Below are 6,723 nucleotides of genomic sequence, written 5' to 3'. Positions count from 1 at the left end.
GGCCTGGCGGGAGGCCTGCCCCTGGCAGGGGCGCCGGCCTGGCGGGAGGCCTGCCCCGGCCTGGCGGGAGGCCTGCCCCGGCCTGGCGGGAGGCCTGCCCAGCCTGGCGGGAGGCCTGCCCCTGGCAGGGGTGCCAGCCTGGCGGGAGGCCTGCCCCGGCCTGGCGGGAGGCCTGCCCGGCCTGGCGGGAGGCCTGCCCCTGGCAGGGGCGCCGGCGTGGCGGAGCGGCCCTCGCCCGGGCCCTTCCAGCACCTCTTAAGGATCCCCCGGAGCACGTGCTCTGGCCGCGCGGGTTTCCTGGAAGCGCGATAAGACGTCTTATACCCGGGCCAGCATTACCTTTGCGAAAGTCTGGACCAAGCGGTTAAAGTTCTTTACAGCGACTACGCGCAACCTGGTAACTGGTATTTTAATGACGGTACAAGGCCGTCCAACCTGCTGCAAAAATTCCGCTAGTCTAGTCCCCTGAGTAAGTTATACTAGAATCATATCAGTGCACGATGCAAACATTGTCGTTGTTTTCCCTGTTTGTAGCAATCTTACAGCTGTTGCTTTGCTGGGATTAATTTGCCTCTGAGGGGTTTCAACACTATCCTCCCTAGTGCATTTTGAGAGCCTGTAATGTCATGTAATCGGGGCCATATTATTTTTGTCGAAATCTCTGGGAGTGATGTAAGAGGAAAAAGGAAACTAGCTAACTCCCAACCATTTGACCAAAGGTTAAATTAGTCTTGGCCTTCTCCCAGCTGGACCTGAAGCTTTTCAGTCAGACATTTGTTCTGCCCTGCTCAAAAAAAATTGAAGTCATATCTTTTCTTGTCATTTCTCCCCCAACCCCAAGTGTTCTTTTTTATTGTTATTATTGTTATTCTTACCAGTGTCCCATGTTTTCTCTAATGTTACCTCCTTCTTGGTTGTGGAACGCATCTYTGGGACCACAGATGTCACCTACCAGAGGGTCTGACACTGGGTTCTGAATTTCTATAGATGCTGTGGAATGACGTGGACAAAACATGTTGAGACTAAAATTTAAGTAGGTCATACTATACTGCAAGAAAACACGCTGTTATTTATATTGTATATCGTAGCTGCAGAATTTCAGTCCAGTCCCATCCAAGATGCCCCAAGAATGGCTCTTTGTAACGCTGCAGATGCTGTTTGCTTTGGATGGTGCTATGAAATCCTGTAGCAGCAATAGCAGCAGCTACGTTCTGTTGGTGGTATAAAAGGCTCCCTGCAGACTACTGCAGGCCATGTACAGTCTGRGAACCTTCCAGTAGTGCTGAATAGCCAGCATCTGTCCTCTGTGTATTCTCATATCTACTTCTGTGCACAGCAATGTATTCTGATCTGGAAATTCTTTACATTTGCGTATACATGTATAAGGCRGAGAATGGTGAGGTTTGTGAGGTTCTTCAGATCATGAGGTGATTAGGTGACCTTGATTTAATTGCAAGCTGGCATTCAAAGTGTCTATCGTATGGCCAAGTGATGTCTGAAAGGAYCAGAAGCAGCATTGCTCTGAGCGTTAAGAAGTCTGGTTGCTTATCATCATTCTTTGGTATGGAGAGCAGGTTGCACTGTTGGAAGAACAGATCTCTAACCAGAGCCAGCTGGACTGACAGAATGATAAGAAAAAATTATTTGGTGCACTGAAYGACAAAATAGATTCAGAATGTGAAGGAAACAGAGGAATGAACAGGAAAAGAGATGTACTTGAATATTAAGCCTCAATCAGCGTTCAGCAATATCCAACATTTTGCAAAAATTCAAAGTATTTCTTAATTTATCTGACTTGTTTGCTGCCTTCTAAATGCTTTTCCTTTCATGTCTAGTTATATGTTTGAAATATTCATCAGCTCAAATTTGTGTAATGTATTATTAAAATCCTCACTTTTTTTGAAACAATATGAAAAGCCCAAATCTTATTAGTGGCCAATTCAGAGATACRTATTTTGGCTGCTTAAAGAAGATAGTCATAATCAAAAGATGTTATTTATATAAATCAGAATGACAAAATGCAGATATTAGGTGGCCACGCAATGATGGTCATATAAAGAAACCTGATTAATAAGTACTTAAGAGTTGTTACAGTACTAATCCTGTCAAATCCTTTTTAGACAAATTTATATCTTCTACTGTTCTCCATTTTCACTAGGCTTTAAAGAGAAAAATTATAAAAGTTATAATCTGTTTGGAGGGTGTTGTTTTTCCTCCACTTAAAATTTGAATGATAGATTTGGTTGGGAGTCACCAGCAACTCATGTAGAAACAGTAAAACAGTAATTAARGCTCATGCATTTGGAAATTATACAAGTTATATATTGATATACTACAATCTAATTTCAGCTTCCAAATAAAGCTACATTAAGTCATTACTAGCTATTTACTTTTTCAGCTTATTTACGAGATACTTTCAATCCTTGCAAATAAAGCTGCAATCGGTTGGTGCTCTATATTGCTTTGTTTGCTAGTTCATAAACTCAGTATATGAATAAAGTTAGTTCAGAGGTTAATTTTCTTCCCTCCTAGCTCTGCAGGGTGGACTGTGGCCACCTCATGAGAAGTAAGGGTTCAAGAGTGACCTTGCAAGTTGTTCTCCTTGGGAAAAAAAGGAGTTGAGAGCCTGGCTGGGGATGCTCTCCACCCTCAGAAAGAACACAGCTTGCATTGCATCACTTGTTTGCACTGGCTCAAGCATATTATTGTAGTTGTGAAGGCAGCTGGATCATCCTAAAAAGTATATCAGGTGCTATTCACACAGTTGCACTGTAAAAGGAAAATACCAGGAGCTAAGAGCAGGAGCAAGCAGCTAGTGTGACTATATGCAGCTTGCTCTGTTAGACGGCAAAAGAGTTGCTGAGGCTAGTGATAAAAGAGGGAAAACAGCATAMAGGCAGACATAAATTGCACTATGCAAGTGCTTAGGTGAATAAGGAACCAAAGAGTAAGTGGCAAGAGCTAAGGAAAAAAAAATATCGTCATTAATTATCTGATCTATTTACAAATCATTAGCATTTAGGATGGTGGTTATTCAGAAGTGAAAATTAATGTCTACTGCCTCTACATAAATTTATTTTTTTCTAAAATTGTAGTTTTATTTTATTTAAAAATGTGTATTTGTTTGTTTGTTTGTTTGTTTGTTTTCGTTTTGACATTCTCAAGGCACTGTTTCTGCATCTCTTCCTGTGCAGTTGTATGCTGGTATCTTGATGTTGTGAGTCCTCAAGACACACAATAGAGTTTTTAAGAACCTTTAATATGGGTTCCTTTAGGGTAACTCAGCAAGCTGCATACTTGATTACATAACTTTTCCATCCAAATCTGCAACAGTTCTGAATTAAAAAAAAAAAAATTTGAATATAATTTGAATTAATCTAGGTAAGCATGCGATTTTCAAATAAGATTCCTAAGTTAGGAACCTGGGCAAGATGAATCTTACCCAAAGCTGAAATGTCTATGCTGAAGGTGTTGACATCTGATCTATGTGTCTAAGCTCTGGTTGCAGCCTTTAGGGCCAACAGAGTCTAGAGAACAATTCCTCTCTACCTACAGCCCTATCTTGAACACTGCTGATTATATTAGTTGGACCTCCGTTGGCTATGGCGRGTGCCTAAACATCTAGACAGGACATCTATAAATAGAGAAACCTCAAGTTAGGCYCATCTCTAGACCCAGCTTTTCAAAGGTTTTGTGGACAGCTAGCTGCAACGTGATGTCAAGTGCAGCCAGCCACTAATTGGTGCCTAAATGCTGAATTGCTTCCTTGGGTTAAAGCCTCATGGATGCCTCAGTGCCCCAGGGTTTCGGAGGTGCCAGAAAGTGACAGCTGACTTGGTCTTCCAYGCAACTGGATCCAGGATCTTAGCACAGATATGGTGAGCATTGTCCGTTCCCAGTGAACTCAGAGTGGACTGGCAGTGCTTAGGTCCTGTGCAAACTCATATCGTCATTGGGATGGGTAAATGCAGGAGAGGATGGGGAGGGAGGAGAAAGCAAGGCATTGGTATGTAGAAGAAAACAGCTGGTGTGACTGTTTGTAACAAACCAAATCAGACCACTTGCTTAAGGTCTTAATATCATTATTTCCAAAGAATTTCCAGGGCTTTCCCCAGCTCATTTTGTCAGAAATGAAAAATGTTGTTATTCTGTTCCTACACATCTTTGGGCAAATAGAATTTCTAAATCTGTAGGAGTCTCATCAGTTCTCTGTGTATGTGCTTGTATGTATTATTTTTTCTTTAAATAGGATAATTGCAGAGTTTATATGCAAGAAATGTGGGTTGGGAGAAAAAGATAGTACTAAGTAGGGCATTGAACTAGGAGGAGGAGATCTGTGCTTGATTCCAGCYTTTGCTGCAGATTTTCCCTTGTAGCCTTGGGATGAATTGTTTCATTTGTTTCTCTCAGACAGATCCTTGTCTGTACAATGGGAATAATAGTTACTTTCTTTTTTTTTTCTGGCTTTTCAATTTGCTTGTAAGACCTGCAAGGCTCTGTCTCTGTCTCCGTAGTGTCTGCAGAGGACTGTGGGGCCATGGTTTTGATGGACTGTGTACAAACAGGTGATCGGTTAACATCTTTTTCTTTCCTTGTGCCACAATGCAAATAGAGCATTGACAAAGATGATGCAAAAGAAAGCAAATATTGTCATCCCTGCAGGCTGTTGCAGCTGAAATAACTTCATTTCATTAGAACTATTTTAAAATGGGCACTTATGTTGTAACTCTGACTTCTTCCGTGCTTATAACTTTGGTTTGTAGACCATCCAAAGCCTATTTGCATTATGAACATAATTCCTAGGAAATGTCCATATCTTCGCCCCCTGAGGAGAGGAAAAATTTCTTTCTTTCCAGATCTGAACTTCATGAGCATCCATGACTAAGTAAGCAGCTGAACCAAATCTATTGATGTGAACTGTCTGGATTTTGGGGTGTGTGAGGTTTATGTAACTTGATTTCTTATACACAGAGGAAACTTTCGGTACAGACGTCTAAAAGTAATGTGACTTACAGGGCAGATGCAGCCGTGAGCCGCAGAGGGATGTAGAGGAGTTGCCGGGCAGACTTACGACCAAGGGCGCGAGGAGTGCTGTAGGAGGTGCGCTAAGGGAGGCAGGGGAGGGCGAAGCCCGCTGACGCCAGCCGCTCCCGCGTCACCTTCCTCTCAGTGACCTCCATCCTGGCTGATCAGGTTTTTGTCTCTGAATCAGCAGTATCTGCAGTTGTTCAGCTACCAGTTTGCCTGCGACTACCACGGGAGGTGGTTTGTGACTCAAGCCAATGTGAAGAAGCACGCCTTCCAGAGCTTTAGACAACCTTCAAAACACGGAAAGACTGGACTGTGCATGGAAACCTAGCAAGTGTCTRCGACTGGTTATTTTTAAATTTAAAGATTATAAAAGCATGTCTGAACAAGGAGTTACGGATATATAGTGAATATATAGTACCTTTGCTGCTGCTTTATTTCCTGGTAAGATTACAAAATTAGTTGCTATAAAGCCTGATATCTATAACTGGAAAAAAGGCAAGTTGAACTGGTCATTTCCAGTTCACTAATAACACGCTGCAGCAAATGAGACTAATTCYGACTTACTGAACACTGGCTACCGTGGCCGAGTCCTGAAAGTCGGTAGTGTTTGCTGCCTCGGCTCTGCAGTCTACGTCACCGGGGAGCACAGCTGCTGCCAAGCCTGCCCCGCATGTAGTGGCAAAGCTGGAAAATGCTGGCAGAGCCTGTACGCGCAGTAAAGTTAAAYGTGTGCTTCGGCACTTTGCTGAGTGCTCCAGACAGGCACCATTTACTACAAGAAGAGGAAAAAATAAGACGGGAGAAGCACGTTAGGGAGAGGAGTGAGGAAAATCGATTGTCCTGAAACTTTGTGTTAGAAGAAGACAGACTGGAAGAAGCCCGTCAGTTTGTTTTCCTTTGTCAGGCAGAATCTGCGAGTGGCTTAACCGCCTGCCCCGTCCGTGCAGCGTGGTTCCTGCTGCTGAACACGGCTTCGCAGCTGCTGCGCGAGATCTGCCTGCGTTCCTCTGAGCTGTGCGCGCAAACCAGCGAAGGGGAGCCTTTGCAGTGACTTTGTTTTGGTGACTATGCTACTCTGCAGCAGGCAAATAACAATACAGAGGAAAATTTTTTTATTTTCTTTTTCAAATTCTAGAAGCACCATGAAATCTCTTGGCCCATAATCATAAAACTTTTAGAAACTTTCAGCAAAATGCCCCCACCCAGACAGATTCTACAATGCTTAGCATGAATTTTGCCTGAAAAAGAATGGGGCCCCAAATGTTTGAAACTGCATGCGAGAAGGCTAACTGGTAATTAGTCTTCCCAGAGTGGACATTGTAAAAACAAATCACTGAGCCATTTGTTGCTGTTCTACCTAAGAACACAGTTASTTAAGAGCCTCAATGCCAAAACCCTGAGAAAAAGCTCAGGATGTTCTGTGTGATTTTAAAATGGAAACAACCAGCAGCCCTGTCTTTTAGCAGAGCTGGGTGCCAGCCCGTGTGTAAAACATGTGCAGTTCACCRCAGGGAAGAGAGCAGGCCTGGCATTTTTATAGGAAAGAGCTGTGAGGAGATTTGAAACACTGAGAAACATAATTTGTGGTGGGTGATCTAGTCATCATATTTTTTATGTCTATTGTAATGGAACAAGGAATTAACTTAAAACGTTTGGCCCAGAGCCTTGGTGATAAAGTTGCTATGGATGCAG

This window comes from Rhea americana, unplaced genomic scaffold (genome assembly GCF_003343005.1).
Source record: "Rhea americana isolate MKP2758 unplaced genomic scaffold, rheAme1 scaffold_2, whole genome shotgun sequence".
NCBI lineage: Eukaryota > Metazoa > Chordata > Aves > Rheiformes > Rheidae > Rhea > Rhea americana.
Note: the sequence above shows the minus strand (reverse complement) of the source record.